Source organism: Pelobates fuscus, chromosome 12 (genome assembly GCF_036172605.1).
Source record: "Pelobates fuscus isolate aPelFus1 chromosome 12, aPelFus1.pri, whole genome shotgun sequence".
In the NCBI taxonomy this organism is placed as follows: Eukaryota; Metazoa; Chordata; class Amphibia; order Anura; family Pelobatidae; genus Pelobates; species Pelobates fuscus.
Genome location: NC_086328.1, coordinates 140,921,590 through 140,942,176, shown reverse-complemented (window position 1 = coordinate 140,942,176; position 20,587 = coordinate 140,921,590). Strand labels below are relative to the sequence as shown.

Here is a 20,587-nt window from a genome sequence, read left to right as displayed (position 1 = left end):
TACACCTCTGGACATGAAGTATGGTTGACTGCGGTGTAGTATTTTGGGCTGCAAAGGCCTAGAGACTAATCAGAGAAGCTGAATTCCACTCCATAGTATTTACGGCCTACATGTGCGATACAAATCAAACCAACAGCTGGTTTACACACAATGTGTGGACTCCTCCAAGTGTGACCGAGATGCCACCATGAAGTCCAGCCTCTGTGCACAGCACATGCTGACTAGCGCAAAGCTGATAAAGTCAGATTGATCTGATAGTAGCCCCATTTGAGGGTTGCAGCTCATTTCAGAATGAAATCAAAGAACTCTTAAATAAAACGGTCCACATATATGGTAGCCATTTGAGCTTATTTTAAAGCATAGGCCTGGACTAGCTACTCCAGCGACACCTATAACAATCTGGCCCTGCTAGGCTACGCAGCAGATCCCTGTGGTGTAAGACAGGGTATTTCAATAAATTGGTGAGATAAAAATCAAACCATGAAAATACTCAAACCCGGTTTGATAAAATACCAATTAACCCCTTAAGGACACATGACATGTGTGACGTGTCATGATTCCCTTTTATTCCAGACGTTTGGTCCTTAAGGGGTTAAAGGAGTACAAACTGGAAGTTAATATTCCAGTCTTAGCCCAACTCACAGACGTGAGAAACATGGCCATACTTGACCCAGGTGAGTGGAAGTTATTAAAAGAAACAATGAAAACAATGTTTACTGCGGACATAAAGTAAATATAAAAAGCTGTGAATTTCTACTACAGCAAGTCTGGGTGTCATACTAGACAGAGAAACATCCTAAAATTGTTATATGTATCGTCTCAAATATAAACTTAAGAAAAAGAAACAAAATTAAACACTTGATTGCTTCAGGGAAGAACTACACCTATCACCCCACTGGGTTTTCACTTTGTCCAAACCCAAGCTTTTAGATGAGCTACATTTCTGTATGTAAAAAACGATTTGGCAGGATACTTTGTGTTAGTTAACGTATTGCACAGCGTCACAGAATATGTTGACACCATATACAGAATTGCAATTGAATCTTTGGGAGAAATATCCCTGATGGGAAATTTCACATACACCCAGTATGTACAGGTGATACTCGAAAAATTAGAATATTGTGCAAAAGTTAATTAATTTCAGTAATGCAACGTAAAAGGGGAAACTAATATATGAGATAGACGCATTACATGCAAAGCAAGATAGTTCAAGCCGTGATCTGTCATAAGTGCTATGATTATGGCTTACATGAAAACCCCAAATCCACAATCTCAGTAAATTAGAATGTTGTGAAAAGGTGCAATATTCTAGGCTCTCAGTGTCCCACTCTAATCAGCTAAGTAAGCCATAACACCTGCAAAGGGTTTCTGAAACTTTAAATGGTCTCTCAGTCTGGCTCAGAAGGAATCACAATCATGGTGAATACTGCTGATCTGACAGTTGTGCAAAAAAACATCACTGACACCCTCCATAAGGAGGGAAAGCCTCAAAAGGTAATTGCGAAGGAAGTTGGATGTTCCCAAAGTGCTGTATCAAAGCAAATTAATAGAAAGTTATGTGGAAGGGAGAAGTGTGGAAGAAAAATGTGCACAAGCAGCAGGGCTGACCGCAGCCTGGAGAGGATTGTCAGGAAAAGGCCTTTCAAATGTGTTGGGGACTTTCACAAGGAGTGGACTAAGGCTGGAGTCCGTGCATCAAGAGACACCACACACAGACGGATCCTGGACATGGGCTTCAGATGTCGTATTCCTCTTGTCAAGCCACTCCTGAACAACAAAACGTCAGAAGCGTCTTACCTGGGCTAAAGAAAAACAGACCTGGTCTGTTGCTCAGTGGTCCAAAGTCCTCTTTTCTGATGAGAGCAACTTTTGCATCTCATTTGGAAACCAAGAAGCCAGATTCTAGAGGAAGAATGGAGAGGCACACACTGCAAGATGCTTGAAGTCCAGTGTGAAGTTTCCACAGTCTGTGTTGATTTGGGGAGCCATGTCATCTGCTGGTGTTGGTCCACTGTGCTTCATTAAGTCCAGGGTCAACACAGCCGTCTACCAGGAAATTTTGGAGCACTTCATGCTTCCTTCCGCAGACGAGCTTTATGGGGATGCTGACTTCATTTTCCAGCAGGACTTGGCACTGCCCACACTGCCAAAAGCACCAAAGCCTGGTTCAATGACCGTGGGATTACTGTGCTTGATTGGCCAGCAAACTCGCCTGACTTGAACCCCATAGAGAATCTATGGGGCATTGCCAAGAGAAAGATGAGAGACAGGAGACCGAACAATGCAGAAGAGCTGAAGGCCGCTGTTGAAGCATCCTGGTCTTCCATAACACCTCAGCAGTGCCACAGGTTGATAGCTTCCATGCCACTCCGCATTGAGGCAGTAATTGCTGCAAAGGGGGCCCAAACCAAGTACTGAGTCCATATGCATGCTTATACTTTTCAGAGGTCCGATATTGTTCTATGTACACTCCTTGTTTTATTGATTGCATGTAATATTCTAATTTGCTGAGATTGTGGATTTGGGGTTTTCATGAGCTGTAAGCCATAATCATCGCTTGAACTATCTTGCTTTGTATGTAATGCGTCTTCTCATATATTAGTTTCCCCTTTTACGTTGCATTACTGAAATAAATGAACTTTTGCACGATATTCTAATTTTTCAAGTATCACCTTTATATACCTTAACCCCTTAAGGATCAAACTTCTGGAATAAAAGGGAATCATGACATGTCACACATGTCATGTGTCCTTAAGGGGTTAATAGAGCCCACCAGTGCTTTAACTGAAACAAGTGTACCAAATATCTTAGAGTGTGTTTAAAGGCAAGAAAAAAAAAAACAAAAAAACACAGGTGGTCTGAACACTGCATTTAGGCTTTATATAGGAGGGCCTGAGCGTTGCACACAAATAGGCATTTAGGCTGTACATTGCACACCAACAGGCAGTTAAGCAGTACATAGGTGGGTAATTTTTCACCAAAACCAGAGAAATAATGTGCACATGCATTTGCTGGTAGAGGAGATGAATCACAACCTGTGTGTATATTCCGTTTCTGTTATCGTTGACACATAGCAACCTGTGCGTGTGTTCAATGAGGTCGACTTTCACAGGCATTATAGGAAACAGCCTTAAATTTTGGTACAAGCTTGCTGAAAAATAAACCAGTATGTACTTACCTTAAACATGCTTGTGCCCTCTATATGGATAACAAGGCTAAAAGGAATTGGTTATGTTTTTTTTAAATTTACAGCACCTGAGGTTCCTAGTTGGTCTCCCATACAATTACTAACCAGGTCCGGGTCTGGATGGCTTCTAAGATCTCACGAGATCAGACACTTTCAGAATGGTATGGCCGTAGGCTTATTTAGGAAAGAAAGATTATTAAGATGAAAGCTACTTGTCTCACCATAATAAGCCTCTGGTGTGCTGGAGGGCTGGTGAGAGCACACTGGTAACTAATCTGAAACACACCCGGTGCCCAGATATTTACTGCTGGGTTCAATTATCCTGCCATTAGGCTCCAGATTCAAGAGTTCTCACCAGGTGCCGAGATCACTTTGTGCACGTGCATAGCACTCTGCGATTCATAAGTGTAATGCAACACCCCAGTGTGGTGTCCACATATGGAGCCTCCCAGCGGTGCGTACAGACGCCTCTTCCCTCATCCGGTACGGATTGGGCGGAATGATAAAGGAGTGAAACACAGGAGCCGGTCGTGTGTTCATATAATCTGTTAATTGAAGGACCAGAGCACCGGCAAAGCAAACCTTCAGAAGCAATACAGAGCCCTCCAGGAGCCGCAGCCCCCTCACCACGTATATCCAAAACACACAAAAAACAAACATTTTTACTTACCGTAAATGTATTTTTCCGGAAGATTAGAGGCAGTGCTTTACAACAGATCAAATTCTGATCTGGAGGGAAAAAAACAGGCAGGCAATCCCACAAACTTTTTAAAAACCTCCCCCAATTAACCTTTGGACCTATAAATTGCCTTTACATCTGGGATAAATCAAAGCAATCCCCTAACTGCATGCAACAACCTGCGCCCAAAGTTGCGTCTTCCGCGGTTAACAGGCCTAAATGTAAAATTAAGCAAATATGTGAATAAATCAGCATGAGGCTGAAGAAAATTATGAGAAGGTATAGCAGAAGCCCTCTGGGCACAAGATGTGAACATCGCTCTGATTGAAGGAGCTTCAATGGAGATAGTTGTTAGATGAGAAAAGAAAACCAAAACCAAACGAATGCAGACCTTTACCCTCTGGCTGGATCCTGTAGAAGAGGCTGGTCGACTTATGCTTTTTTTTTCCATATGTAATTTTTATTTTGAGAATGCATAAAGAAAGAATGGTGGGTGGTGGTAGGGGTACAGAAAGGAAAAAAGGGTGGGGGGGTAGGAAGGGGAGGGGGAAATACGGTGTTACAAAGTGGGCTGTGCCCTCCGGACATGACATGCATATATTCTTAACATATGATTAACTATAGCATTTCAATATTCATCGTTGCATCAATAAGACTTATGACATAGTGTATGAGTGGTATGCGTCATGTCAGGGTCACTCCCTTATTAGGTAGTCATACGGATTTAGCATTCTGGTCATGTATAATCCTACAACAGTCTGCAGAGGCAGGTGCTCTGTGTACGACTAAATGGTGTATAGTTAAGTAGTCGTGTGATAGCCTCTAACCAATAGGGTGCGTCGAAACATGAGTAAGTATGGGGAATCCCCCGACTCTGCTATGTGTGGTAGAGAACATATCTCTCTATTCTCTTGTATGTTATCTAGTTACGTTGACCTCTCCAGTTCTTATGGGGTCTGTCTTGTGTCTCCCGTTATGCCTATCTCCAGTCTTGTCATACCCCTTCGCGGTCTACCTCAACAATCAGTATGAGGAAGGGCCTAGGAGATGGGCATGTGCGCCACTAGGTGGAAAGTATAATTAATCATGAGTGGGTGGTTAAGTGGCCCATTCTCTAAGATCTGTCAGTGGCACGTGTTTTCAAAATCCCTGATTGGGTGGTTTACAGTCTAGTAGTCACTGTCGGCAAAGAGGAGTCATGGAGGTGTTTAGTGTGAGATTGTTCAAACCATAATGTCCAATGTGCCTCCATTTCCTTCCTTTTTTCCGATGAGTCCAAGGAGAAAACTTCGTACCGGTAGTATTGGTACGTTTTGTCAATTAAGTCTTTGCGGGTAGGGCAATATGTACTCTTCCAATGGAGAGCTAAAAGATTTCTGGCTGCTAATATGATGATTGTGGCCATCTGTTTGTCGGCTTTTGTCCATGTATCCGGGAAAAGCAGCATAAGGCCAATTAGCGGTGTGAAATCATGGGTCATCCCTGTTCCTTCCTTTATCTGCTCTCCTACTAGAGTCCATAGTGGTTTGACCCTTCTGCAGTTCCACCAAATGTGAGTCATATTTCCCACTGCTTCATTGCATCTCCAGCAATTGGGTTGGATTGTAGGGTAAATTTTAGCTAGCCTTTGAGGTGTAAGATACCATCTGAGTATCAATTTTTTATGAGCCTCTATATGGGAGAAGCATGATGTAGTACCTCTGAGTGCGTTCAATGATTTGAGCCATTGGTCATTCGTGAGTTCAGGTAGGCCTTCCTTATTCCACTGTTTTACATATTGAAATGAGTGGGGTTTATGTCTGTCCATTAGAGCTTGGTAGCACAGGGACAATGTTTTTGGTTTCAACGGTGCAGATAAGCATCTGTGGAGGAGCAGTGTTTGATATTCTTTTTTAGGATTGAGCTTATGTTCTTGGAATTGGACTTTGTTGTCGAGCAGACTTTTTATTTGCAGGTATGGGAAGATAAAGGAACTTGGCAACTTATACTTCTGCTGTAAATCCGGAAAAGGGGATATTGCTGCGTGAGTGCATAGGTCTTTGATATAGCGAATTCCCAGATTCATCCAGGGTCTCATGTCAAGCCATGGTGAGACTGCTGCCAATGCAGCTATGGGAGCCATTGGGCTAAACTTCGTATTATCTGTGTATTCAGCTCGAAAATTATCCCAAATTTTTACAGTGAGTGCGGTAGTGGGGTACATCCCAAGCATAGTCGGTCTATATTGTTTCGGTGTCCAAAGGGCATTTAGTAACGGGTATGTGTCTGTAGCTTCGTCTTCCATGTGTGCCCATTGAAAGGTGTTCTTCGGAGCGTGTAGTCTAATGGCTGCTTCGAGGATGGCTGCCTTATAGTAAGTGTGCAGTTTGGGCAGTCCCAGGCCTCCTTCTCTCGGAGAAGTTTGTAGGAGGTGTATTGGTAGACGTGGTTTCTTTGTGCCCCAAACAAATTTATGAAGCGTAGTTTGGATTTTCTTAAACCATGTAGTTGGAATCTGCAAGGGTAACATCCGGAAAATATATAGAATTTTGGGGAGTACCATCATTTTAATGGTTTGGATTCTGCCCAACCAGGATAGCTGTACTTTCTTCCATTTCTGGAAATCAGTGATGCATACATTCGGTAAGGGGTTATAGTTGAGTGCTATCATCCTTTGTTTGTGGAGGGCTAATTTCACCCCAAGATAAGTGATATGGTCTAGTCTCCATTCAAACTGGTGTGTATGGCGGAGTAGCTGAGCTGTATGTGACGGTAGATTAATTGGCAATGCCTGAGTCTTGGATTTGTTGAGTTTATAGTAAGATACCCGGCCATAGGACGTGAGAAGGGAAAGGAGCCGTGGCAATGAGGTTTCGGGGTGGCTGAGGGAGAGCAGGATATCATCCGCAAACATGGCCAGGCGGTGTTCCGTGTCACCGATTTGTATTCCAGAGATCAGTGGATCTTGTCTTATTTTATGTGCTAGTGGTTCCAGCGACAGAATAAATAAGAGCGGGGATAATGGGCATCCTTGCCTTGTGCCATTCGTGAGATTAAATGGTGCCGAGGTAAATCCCGCGTTAGAGACTTGTGCGGAAGGCGACCCATATAGTGCCATCATTCCTTGTATAAGCGCTGTGGGAAAGTTGTATTTTTTTCAGGACAGAAGTCATGTATGCCCAGTTCAGCCTATCAAAGGCTTTTTCCGCGTCTAAAGCCAATAGTAAGCCTTCTGTGCCGTGCGATTCCATATGTGACAGTATATTCAGGATTTTTCTAGTATTGTCGCAACCTTGACGTCCTTTAATAAAACCAGATTGGTCGTTGTGCACAATTTTGGGTAGTATCTTGGCCAGCCTGTTTGCGATCAATTTGGCATAGATTTTGGTGTCACAATTTAATAATGAGATAGGCCTGAAGTTGGAGCATTTAGTGGGTGTTTTCCCGGGTTTTGGCAGCGTGGAAATATGGGCTTGTAGCATTTCAGGGGGCATAGTGCCCATTTGAAAGCAGTGATTGAACACGTTAGTCATGTGTGGGGCGAGGACGTGACGGAACGTCTGGTAATAGGTATTGGTAAAGCCGTCTGGGCCAGGCGATTTGTGCTTTGGTAGTTGAGCGATGGTCTGAAGCACTTCCTGTACTGTAAAAGGTTGAGTTAAAGCACAGCAATCTTCTGCCGATAGTTGCGGAAGGTGAACGTCTCGTAAGAAGTCATCAACGTCGCCTTGGTTGGGTGCAAGCGAGGCATTGTCACTGGCTATGTTATATAGTTTGCTGTAGTACTGCTTGAACTCTTCTACTATGTCTTGTGGATTGGTAATTTTGTTTCCCTCCTCGGTTTGGAGGTAGGCTATTTTTGAAGCTAGCGTACGTGCTTTAAGTTGAGCTGCTAGGAGTTTCCCAGCCCTGTTTCCTTCCTTAAAGAATTTGTGTTTCATCTTTGAGAGTAGATAGGTAGTTTTTGCCAGTTCCATGTCTTTAAGCTGGGCTTGGAGTTGAAGGATTTTAGTGGTGACGTCATGTGAAGGCGATCTTTTGTTGATTTGGGCGAGAGCTGTCAGTTCTGTAATTAAGTTGGTATATTTTGCGTTGCGTTGCTTTTTGTTGTAGCTGGAGTATTTCAGAAGTTGTCCCCTGAGTACAGCCTTATGAGCTTGCCACAGCGTGTCTGTTCGTATGTCGTTGGTGTCGTTAAGTTTGAAATAGGTCTTCATATCCTCTGTAAGTTGCGTAATTAAGGTATGGTCCGTTAGGAGCGTGTCGTTGAGACGCCAAGATCGTCTGCCATGTGTGGGGTAGCTTGTTTTGATCGTCAGCATGATAGGCGCATGGTCCGACCATGTTATGGCTCCGATCTGTGCATTGTCGACCTTCGTGATTTGGGAGGTGGGAATTAAGAACCCGTCGATCCTCGAATAAGAGGCATGGCTTAAAGAATGAAAGGAATAGTCCCGTTGTTGGGGATTGAGCGATCTCCATACATCTAGGAATCCATGGTTTTGTAGTGTTGTGTTCATGAGGGCAGTGGAGCGTAGTCGATGCTTAGCTGTGTGTTTGTTCACTTTGTTTGTGGAGGTGGTGTCTAGAGTTGTGTCTAAAAGGCAGTTCGTGTCTCCCCCTATGATTATGTCACCGAATTTGTGGGCAACTGCGAGTGTGCATATTTTATCCATGAAGTTATGTTGATCATTATGAGGGCCATATACATTAACCAGGGTCATTTCTATATTATTAATCAGGCATAGTAATACTAAGTATCTACCCTCTTTATCTGCGAACTTTTTGACTAATTGAAAGGCTACATCCTTACTTATCATGATCGTTACCCCTCTTTTCTTTTTTTTATAGGTGCAGTGATATCCTATCGGGAAGCGCTTAGAGGAAAATTTCGGTTGGTGGTGGGATTGGAAGTGTGTCTCCTGATAGAATGCTATTTGGGCATCCTGTTTTGCTGCTTCTTCCAAGGCTAGTCTGCGTTTATGCGGTGAATTTAGGCCCTTTACATTTAGGGAAAGGATGTTAAGTGTCATTAGGACATTGGATTTGGAGCTTAGCAGTTAACTGTTGAGTCACCGTAAGAAGTGATAGATTGTTAGTAGTTTGTTGGTGAGATATCAGAGTATGACTTGCGGGGCACACCTTGTGAGCAAAAATAGGATCTAGTAATAGATAATCGAGTATAAGGCCGCTATAGGTCCACCGTGGGAAGGGGGAGAGATTAGGGGGAGGGGGGAAACATGGGATAAAACATAAACTATAAACAAAAACATCGTCTCCTGTATGAGACTTGATCGTTAGTCGATTAATAGGCAACATAGCCCATATGTGGGGGAGAGAGCCCATATCTGGTGCTCAGATAAACCCAAAGTGCGAGGGAGAAAATTCCTCATTCATGTCCCTTGATCGCATTCACTCATATTTACTGTGAGGGAAGTGCTATGCTGGGCTGATGCTAGTAAAGTTATTACGTTGGGATATTGAATAGTTATGTAGCCTAGTGGCTGAATGAGTGTGACGTTAGGGGGCAATGGTGTGTGTTCCGATCATCGGCAACCCCAGTGGGTTGAAGGAACATCTATATGGCAATTAAATCACTTAGCTGTATTTGTGGTAAACCATGTATGCGTCAGTTTCATCGGGGATGCATGAGAGGGTGCCTGGTTCGGTGCCTTGGTTGCGGCTACGTCTATTTGAATTTCCCAATCGTGAAGTAATTTTTCCCCATCTTCTGGTGTGTTTAGATGATGTTCCACGCCATTGCGTTTTAATATGAGCCGCGTTGGGAATCCCCATTTGTATGGTATATTTGCTAGGCGAAGTGCTTTGGTGATTTGGGTAAAGGTTTTGCGGGTCGCTAAGGTGTTTGCTGATAAATCCGTGTATAGTTGGATTTTGCTGTAATCGCCCGGCAGCGGGTGCATTTTCCTAGAGGCTTGCATAATTTCTTCTTTTGTGGTGTAATAATGCAGTCTTGTTATTGTGTCTCTTGGGACTGATGCAGGCAGATGTTTAGGCCGGGGTAGACTGTGGATCCTGTCTAAAAGTAAGGCCGGAGCAGGGATGTTGGGCAGTAGCGTTTGGAACAGGGCCCTAGCATAAACCCCCAAATCCGCAGGGCTCACCTCCTCAGGGATGCCGCGGATGCGGATATTGTTCCGCCGGTCTCTATCTTCATGGTCTGCCAGTTTGTGAATAACTGAGGTGAGTTTGCTGTTTAATGCGTCGTAAGCGGAAGCCATGCTGTTGTGGGCAGTTATTATTTCGTCCGTCTTTGTCTCTAATTGATCTGTCCGCTCACCTAAGCCCTTGATATCTGCTGTGATATTCTCCGCCATTTTAGCATGCTGTAGTGAGGTTCGCAGATCTGCTAGCATCTTTTGAATTGATGAGTCCGTGGCAGGGATTGGAGTCGCTGATATGGTAGTGTCGTCGCTTCGTCCAGAACTCGAGGCCGGTGATGTGGGCCTAGTCGCGCCATGTTGCGCGCTGCGTTTCGGCGACTGCAGGGCCAGAATTTGTAAGTCCGTTGGTTTAGACTTTATTTTCTTTGTCGACCTTTGCGCCATCTTCTCTTGAGGTTAGGCACTGTTAAATGGGGTAGTATAATTGGGTTTTGCTCGGCTATTTGCTGTGTAAAACGGGTTCTCTCAGGGAGCTGATCGCCTACACGTCCGTTCCTTTCAGCGGTCAGGCCACGCCCTCCTCGACTTATGCTTTTAAGGTACCGCAGCAGAGAACTAAACGTCCAGGCAGTGGAATTTGAATTTTATTAAAGACACGGAGGCTCATATTATGCATATCTCTTTCTTTATTACTCTCAGCAGCAAAGAGAGAGAAATATAAATCTATCAAAATGAAAGAAAAACTGTATAGGCACACAGGCAACCAACCACATAACAGAGGAAGTGACTATAAAAGGCCTGTGTCTCCCACAATCCTCCTCTTTCTTTGCTGCTCTCAGACCAGCTAAGTATCTTGCTCCTCTTATGGATTTATGTTATGGATTTTGCATTATTATTGTTGTTTTCTGTATGTCATTTGCTTCCTTGCTGTGTTTTCTGGTATATCTACACTGTCTTTGCTTTCTGGTGGTGTGCCTAGTGGGGATTCCCCCCTTTTTATTTATGTTTTTCTCCACCGGGGAGCTCCCCTCCCCATGCTCCCCTGTTGTTAGGCTACCTTGTTCTGGGTAACGCTCGTGGACCGCGGGCGCCGGTTTTCCGCGACTCTCTAAGCCGTCCACGGCTCTCTCCTCGCACTCGGGGTCTTCCCGCGTGGGCTAGGTGCTCGCACCCTGTCCCCATCTGTGTGCTGCCCGCGATCGGTGACTGCCCGGCTTCCACGTGCGGCGGCCATTTTTGGAGGCGGTTTTATTACTCGCGGCCGGTATCACTGCTCACTGCTACTCGTGGTCAGCCTGCTGCCTGCTCTCGCAGGCCACTGGGTCCCCTGGGCACACCAACAGACAGATTGTGTTGTTTCCCTGTGTATTCCACTACAGTACATGTCAGTATACTATATATTGTTTAGTTTTACGTCCTGATGTAATGTATATATTGTGCTTTTTGTTATTTCTCCTTTGGGTTACTCAACCCTGTTGCTTTCCTAATCAACTTAGTTCAGAGATTTTTATATTGTTTTTGTGAGTATACTTTTTCTGCTTATATGCAGGATAGGGATGAGGGGCCGGAGGGCCTTCAAGAGGCCTTTACACAGGATAATTCTGGGGGTAATGTGGCCTTCCAAGAGTTTCAGGCCCTACTAGACGCCACTATGGCGTCTTCCTTGCAGAAGGCCTTTGCCTCTGCCATGGGAACGGTGTCTTCATCGGTTTTTCCCAATCCTTTCAAGCTATGCTTTTGCCCTCCATGGCAGCCCCCACCTTCCTAGGTGATGGGATTCCCCCGCCTGCCCTTGCCATGCCTGGAGCCCATTAGGCGAAGGCTGTGGCTAAGCACGTCGACTCCCACTCCTCGATGCAGGTTTTACCTGCCATGATAGACACGCTTGAGGCGGTCACAGAAGGTGCGCCTCCCACGCGCAAAGGAGCCCCTGGCCGGGCTAAAAAGGCTAGACTGTGGAAACGGCTAGAGCCCTTACAGAAGGGTCGGATACCGACCGGGGTGCGGAGGCTGACTCAGACATGATAGGGCTTGTGAGTCAGGTTAGGATCTACCCCATACAGGTATAGCCCCTGCTGGGACCTCTACCACTACACGGGGTCCTCTACATGGCCCCTCTGGGGATGATAAAACGCTGTTGGTTCCACGGGGCAACCCCCTACGGCGCATGCACCCCCCCCCCATTTCCGTAGAGGGCCGCAATAAATTTCGCGCTGCATGCCCCAGGCCTTATCTCCCGGGCTCGGCCTACAAGTCCCCCGATATTGTCCCCCAGGTCGCACGATTGTTAAATAAGTCGGGCTGGAAACTGTAGAGGGGCCGGTCTGCTCCCTAAAGGGATGCCAAGATAAGATTTAGGTACCCTGGACCCTTTGTCGAAACTGTATGAACTTCTGGATGCCGCTACGGCTGGCGACTCGGCACTGGATGTTGATGTGGCCATAGGATGGGTCCAGTGGGCTATTTGTCTTCTGGGGGATGCGAATTCCGCTATGTCGATGGGGCGGCGTGAAGCGATTTTGCTAAAAATCGACCCCGAATTGGCTGGCCATGCCGGTGGCGAAACCAAGCTCATCCGGCGATGGGATGTTATTTGGTACTACCTTCGTGATGGACCTGGGGACCTACGTTTAATCCTTTTACGGACATCGGTGAAGCCCAAGCCGATATGAAGCGCATGTTTCAGTCAATAAAGGGTTATCACCTCGAGTTTGTATCTCTGCCTGTCCGATTTTCTGTCCCCAGAGAGTTGTCCCTTCCTTCGGGACAGGACGGGATGATTTCCGCGGAAATCTGAGGTTTGTTGTCTAGGCGCCATAGAGGAATTGCCGTTTGCCGCCCCGGGCTTTACGAGCAGCCTCTTCCTAGTATCAGAGAAAGGGGGAGATGTCCGTCCGGTGATAATTCTCCGTCCCCAGAACGCGTTTCCTCCGATACCGGCATTTTTCGGATGCAGGGCATACATTGCCTCAGAGACCTCCTCCGTACTTCGGATTGGCTGGCCATGCTAGATCTGACGGACGCATATTTTACTGTACCCATCGCGATGGAACACAGAGACTACCTCTTCCTCACCTGGCACGAGCGGCGGTGGCATTTTACATACCTACCGTTCGGTCTCCCCTCAGCTCCTTGGTGCTTCACCAAGATCATGAAACCGGTGGTGGCCTCTCTTCGTACGCGTGGCGTGCGCCTGATTATTTACCTGGACGACTTTCCGATCATGTCCCGGTCTAGGGATCTGCTAAGCATCCATGTGGAATGGACGATCAATCTGCTCCGGAAGCCGGGATTCGTGATCGGACAAGTCAATCCTGACCCAGCTCAATCAATAGCACTCTTAGGTTTCACGGTGGATTCCATTCGACAACTTCCTTATCTACCGGAATCCGAGATGTGGACCATCCAGGAGGGGCTTTGAGGAGCTCTTCGGGTGTCGGAGTTGTCCATCAACCAGTTGGCAAGGATTATCGGTCTACTCGCAGCCTCCATTCAGGCGGTTTTTCTGGGTCAGTTACATTATCGGGCCCTCCTACGGCTCAGAGGGTCCCACCTCCGATCAGGTCATTCTTACGAATCCGGGATATGACTGGACGTGCGATCCAGGGGCAAACTGATGTGGTGGTTGGCGCACATGGAGGCTTGGAACGGAAGGGCCATGTTCGGTTCCATTCCAGACATGGCGTTAGGGTCCGATGCCAGCTTAAATGGCTGGGGGGGCTCGTTGTGGCAACGCTTCCACAGGAGGCAGATGGTCCGAGGTAGAGAGGTCCTTACTCATCAACTGTCTGGACCTCTTAACTGCAGCCTTCGAGATGCGCAGCCTTACCCCAGGTCGGGCGACTTGCTGCGTTCTCCTCAAGATGGATAACGTATCGACAGTTTTGTTGTATGATTCACCTAGAAGGTACCAAATCCAAAAGGTTGGCTCTATTGGCAAACGTTTCTGACATTTGAACGTTTCGGGTTTTTCACTCTCTAGATGGGTTATGGGGACGGTTTGAGATGGACCAGTTCGCATCCCGGCTGCACACACAGCTACCTGAGTTTTCTGATTGGGGACCCGACCCAGCAGCGGGTCCTTCAAGAGTGGCCGACGGGCCGCCTGTGTGCCTTTTTCCCCGTGCAACATGATTGCTCGCACGATCTTGAAGTTGGTTCGTCACGATTGTTGCCTGATGCTGGTTACCCCTCTGTGGAGATCTCAACCATGGTTCCCACGCCTGCTGGAGTTATCGATCAATTACCCTCGGCTGATCCCGTGTTTCCGAGAACTCCTTCTGGATCCGGATGGGACTCCACACGGGCTGGTGTTGCGGATCCAATTGCCTCTGATTGCGTGGCCCCGTTCAGGGGACCTTGGGTTGTCCCAAACGTTCCGTGAACAACTCTCCTGCTCCTCGATAACGCATGGGCTCCAAGTACGAGATCAGCATACCGTACTTCATGGGACTGATGGTCTAGTTGGTGTATGGTACAGTCATGGATCCCATATCTGCCCCTCTACATCTGACCCAGGAGTTCCTTACGCTCCTGTTCGATTCGAGTTCGGTGTACCACATTATCAACTTTTTTTCGCTCAGCTATCCCAGCTGGACATGGTCATTTGGATGGTTCACCCGTCGGCAGGCGTCCTTTTGTATGTCGCATTCTCAGGGTTGTTCGCCTCGCTCGACCAACTAGGACTCGTTTTCTCTGCCTTCTGGGACGTCGATGTGGTCTTACAGTTTCTATCATCCTGGTACTCTAACCAGGGACGGACACTTCGCATTTGTCCTCTATGCTTGTGATGTTACTCTGTTCAATTTCGTGTATGAGAGTGTCTTACGTCAGAGACCTTGATTGGGACGCCATCGTTTTTACTCCCGAAGGTATTTCTTTCTCCATATCCTGGAGGACTAGATCGGCATCCAGGTCGTTTGAGTACCCTAGATTCTCGGAGAGTCCGACACTCTGTCCAGTGGATTGTTTAAATGCTTATTTGGAGGCTACGCAGTCTCGTCGTTCGTTGGATTTGCATCCATTGTTCATTTCATTTCGATTTGCCTTACCGGCCTGCATCGACCCCGATTCTGGCACATTGGGTGCGCTGGCTCTTATCTTTGGCGGGAATAGACACCTCTATCTTCACGCCTCATTCGGTACGTGGTGCTATGGCTTCGGAGGTTTCTGCAATCAGCTGTCGACTGGAGGACACTGTGCGAGCGGCAGATTGGTCTCGGGAGTCTACCTTCCGTAACTTCTATTTCAGCCCTATTGAACACATCGCATCTCAAGTAGTAGCACAGCTTTAAACTTGCATAATATGAGCCTCCGTGTCTTTAATAAAATTCCCAGATATTACTATTAACATGACGTAAAGTCATGATTTTATTAAAGACACGGAGGCGAGTATTATTCCCACCCACCCGGTGTTTGGTTTTGGGTTGAGATGCTGTTGGACTTTCAGGTATGTTGCTATCCAGTCAATTTATTGTGTGTTTATTGTGTATATTTACTGAAGAAGTTTTCAATTTTCCATGGTTTGGTACTAATGGTAATTTTTTCTATAAAAATGGTTTGAGTTCCTAGACTGCTCCTGACGAATTTATTTGGTGAGTTTCAGTTTGGATTTTACCATATTTCTCTCTCTTTTGTAGCTTGAAGTTCGGTTTGTTGCTGTTTCCTGTTCTTACCGGTGTGTGATGTCGGTTCATGTTTCCTGGTCTTCGGTTCGCAAGAAAGAGGGGGATTGCGGGAGACACAGGCCTTTTATAGTCACTTCCTCTGTTATGTGGTTGGTTGCCTGTGTGCCTATACAGTTTGTCTTTCATTTTGATATATTTATATTTCTCTCTCTTTGCTGCTGAGAGTAATAAAGAAAGAGATATGCATAATATGAGCCTCCGTGTCTTTAATAAAATAATGACTTTACGTCATGTTAATAGTAAAATCTGGGAATTCTAAGGCCCTAGAAAGCTGTTGTGAAAAGTTGGCAAATTAATGATAGATGGAAGATAGGGAAGTTTTAAAGGATCCAACTTAAACACCACTTTGTCCTGCTGAAAATTGGAAAAAACTGAAGAGCTAGAAGTTCTTTAAAACAAAAAAAAATTGGGTGATTACCCCCAAAGACCTTGAGCAAAGATTCAAAATCAGCAGAGCTGAAAAACCCAAAGAAGACCCCTTGGAGGAAAGATTCCCTGAAGGTAGGAACCAACCGAGACAAAGCATTGAAAATTCTGGTGATTTAAGAATACGGAGACAAACCGCTAAAATTTTACGGATAATCGAAATTTGGACCTAGAGGATATCTGGATTTAATCCATCTGCAAAGCCCATCAGAAGGAATTTAAAGACGTAAAAAAATAAAAAAAAATGGAAGCGGTTGCTGGATTTTCTTTGAACCAATACATCAAAAACAACACCTTCCAAACTTAATAAAATAAATCTTGGACCAAGATCCGTTTTACTGCAAAATCAAAATGTCAATAATTCATGAGACAAAACATTATCCTTCAATATCTGGTATTCAGAAACCAGGTGATCAGTTTGAATGACTACAAAGTTGAAAAGAGGTACCATGGAGTATTCCAGGATGTCTATTGACAGGGGAAGTTTCCAAAAGATTCATCCGGTTAAATTCAGATGAACGGAGAAACAACTACTCGGCCACCAAGGGAGGAATACGATCCTTCTTACCATTTCCATCCTGTCGAATCCTGGGGATTAGGGAACAAAGAGTAAACTATAGGTTAGGCTGGAATTCCAAAGAAAGAAAAGCAAACAAAGACCTCTGGTCTGTCCAAGCTTGTCCAAAAGATGAAACACTTCATGTTTACTGTTTTTATCTAGAAGCCCAAAGTCTATATCTGGATAATCAAATTCTTCCTGTAATTTAACTGAAGATCTGGGAGAAAGGACCAATCTGCTTCGTATTAAATGGTGGCTACTCAAGGCGACTGCTAAAATGAGGAATACTAGTTTCATACATATAGGTGGATAGACAGAAGGAAAACTGACCACAGCATATACTGGAACAAAGATTTTACAAACGAGTTGACCTTGTTTGTACATAAATGCTACAGTTGTAGCACTATCCGACCAGATATGGACATGATAATACCTGGTCTACATCTGAAAGGCAACGAGAGCTAGCCAGACAGCCTTCAGAACTATGCAGTTGGATAAGCTTCTCAACATTTCTCAGCCAAATTCCCTGTTTCTTCATATCACCCATATGAGAACCCCAGCTGAGACCTGAAGTATCAGACAAAAAATTCTGAACGACCTCATCTGGAAAGAAAAAACACCAGACTGCCGGAAACGGGAAGGGGTGTACCAGAAAACAAAACTCTGCAGAGCATGCATGATGCGATAAATAGGTATGTCCAAGTTGTACGTTTGGTAGTACCGGAAGTTGAAAGCGCTTCTTTGAAGAGGTCTCCTCTGGCCTTTTCCCAAATGACCGTTGGGATAGAGGCTGCTGTAATAACAACCAGAATCTTAGAAAACACTTTGATGCTGAGGAATACCAAAAGGTAAAAGCTCTGAATAATAATGTAATATTAAGCTTACGGCACCTGAGGATCCTAGTTGGTCTCCCATACAAGTCCTAACCAGGCCCGAGTCTGCATAGCTTCTGAGATGTGACGAGATCAGGAACTTTCAGACTGGTATGGCCGTAGGCTGTAAGTCGAAGCTTAGGAATCTTTGCTGGGTTCTGATTTAAACCTAATTTCATCAATGGTAAGATACGGCTGGTCTCCCATGCAAAAATAGACCAGGAACAGGCCTGCTCAGCTTTAAAAACTAACCATTAGTAAGTCAATTCAGACTATAGCCGCCCGAGATACAGACTTTGATACCCAAAGAAAACAGGTTGATCATCTTGAGAACTAGAATGGAAAAGTAAGAACCGTCTGGCAGCATTCATTTCTGCCTGGTTCAAAAAGGAATGACATAAGTATTGGAATTTTCTTTAAAATCTTTTCAAATTCCACCAGCAAATTTTACTGTGCCTCTGCTACTGAAGAACCTGTAAACAGTGCCAAGCATAGAGAAGCTGAAGAGACAGTTTCTTTAACCCCTTAAGGACACATGACATGTCTGACACGTCATGATTCCCTTTTATTCCAGAAGTTTGGTCCTTAAGGGGTTAAAGGAGTAGAAGAGAGATTTCAGGTGATAAGATATGAGGGAAAAAAAATATTCCTGGTAACTAACATTCCGTAGAATCAAAACCTTCAATGAGAATGCAAAAGGAAAAAACCTAGTTATAGGTATAAAAATAATAATGTTCACAACAGAAACTGCACACCACAGGTAAAGGGAATTCTTCATCAGAAGATTCATTAGCATCCTTGTTTAGGCAGTAGAACTGTACCGATCCATTCAGGGTCCTGCTTCAGCGTAGGGCCATAGGAAATGGAACGGTTCGTTTAGGGCGGAGCTACTATAAAATTAATTGATTGGTGGACAGGAAGAGCATTTTTTCTAAACCCCGTATGGCCGTGAAAGGTCTGACTTTCAGTGGAAACGCTCACCAGAATGGGCTGGTCCATTCTAAACCTTCCAAACCGATCCACTCAGTGGAAACGAGGCATTAGGTGCCCATTAGCCAGCAGAATTGTAGAAAACCAACCAATTTAGGGATGGGAACGTTCAGCATAGTGAGAGAATCACAAGCAGCAATTGCCATATAAGCTCTTTGTTAAAAGGAAAACGGCAAATAAACCTAGGTAGTCACACAAACCCTGTCATACCGTATCTACGGCAGTGTGGGTACAAAATGAATATGGTGGAAATGTCCCATGATCGATAGGCCTGCAGCTGTACTACAACTTGAAGTCAAGCCCAGTAACATGAGGAATAAATATGTTTCCATGGAGGCTAGATCATCCAGGTTACCCTCTTTAGTGGCCGAAGAGAGACCGTTCACATAGATACCGAGCCTGCGTAAGACAATACCCATGATAGAGGCTTTCCTTAGCCGTATTAGGGAAGCAGAGGCTTGAGCAGACTGAATGGCTGCAGACTGCATTTCAAAACCTGTTTGATGCAAACTCTCAGTCTAGCACAATCCAGTATTTTTAACTGACAATCTAGGACTTGGAATTAAAAAAAAAAGGACAAAAACATAAAACGTGCAATCATGGAGTGAAGCACAGGAAAAGTTCTGCCCCAGCAGAAAACAGACTGTACCTTTAAGAAACTGAGATCAGGTGAAACAAGTTGAAGTGGTGATAATGCTAATGTCCACAGAGTTATAGAGTATTGTCTACAGCGTTGGCTAAAATCCTACTGCATGCTCTAAGAAACATTCACTGCAGCTGGGATCCAGGCATTTAACGAATCCATCTGCTACAACAGCAACTTAACTGAAAAAAAATAAAATAAAAAAAAAGATTTTAAATCAGCCTCCTAAGGATATCATACAGCGGATAATCCTCCAATTGTCATCCGGGACTTGCTGCCTGTGAAGGAATGGTAATATATTCCACAGGAACACTCTACTTTTAAATTATTGAATCTGTTGTAGCAATTAGTGATTATTGGAACCCATCATCACTTATTACTGTGTAGCAGCTATTCAAAGCAATAGTAACAAATACTTGATTTTCTAAACAAAGTAATTAGAATTTATACAATCTCTATCCAACACCCTCTTATCTATACTGCACCCTGCTGGGGCAGTGAGAACAGACACAGGCTCTACACCAATATAGCATATATATATATATATCTATATAGATCAGTAGAAGAAACCACTGGGACCGATCTACTAAGAGCTTACACTTTCACTGCACTATATATGTGATAAGCAGCTAATAACTTATAGCTTGTACCATGAAACTTAGTATCATATGTGCTTATTGCTTAACCATCTTAACTGGTTGGAACATGCTGCACAGATTAACAATTCAGGCTAGACTCATTTAAGATAAAAGCAGAAAAGTCTTACCTTAAATGGGCTCAAAGTGTGATGGAAGAAAGGTGAGCACACACTTGCAACGGATTCTGAGTGCACCTGGCAAACAAGTTAGTTGCTGCTGTGAAAACAGCCTCTCTAAGTCCTGGAAACCAACATCTTGAAACACACAGAGAGAGAACCCCCCCCCCCAAAAAAAACAACAACCTATAATAAAGATATTGGCGCCCGATTTTGAAATTGCATTGCGCATGTGTAATGCGTGCCACGATTCCACAGTGGAAAGCAGTGCAACCTGTACGTGTGTTCCACCTCCAGGACTTCCCAGCTAGCGCACATATGCGCACCATCGTCTACCCGGCACCTAGCCCGGTATAGATGGAAAAAATAACAACAGGGAACATGCAGACATTCAGTGTGCTTATCCCTGGGAGATCTCAGAATTTTTTTTTTTTTTTAAAGAAGCCGAGCCTCCCGAGCCTAAGCCCTCTCACCATACTCCTGGGGAGCAAACCTGACACCCCCTTCTGCCGAAGGCAGGCAAAGAACTGGGGCTGTTCTAGGTAAGAGGCAATTTACAGGTCCAAAGGTTAATTGGGGGAGGTTTTTAAAAAGTTTGGGAGTTGCCTGCCTGTTTTTTCCCTCCAGATCAGAAATCCCAGATGTAAATCACTGCCTCTAATCTGAAGGGAAATAGGTGAATTCTG

The 20,587-nt window shown here is 44.9% G+C and overlaps 1 pseudogene; it reads right to left on the bottom strand.

Moving 5' to 3' along the window:
• Window positions 1–17,520: 17,520 nt before the first annotated feature.
• LOC134579656 (5S ribosomal RNA) lies at window positions 17,521–17,639 on the bottom strand (annotated as a pseudogene).
• Between the last annotated feature and the right edge of the window lie 2,948 nt (window positions 17,640–20,587).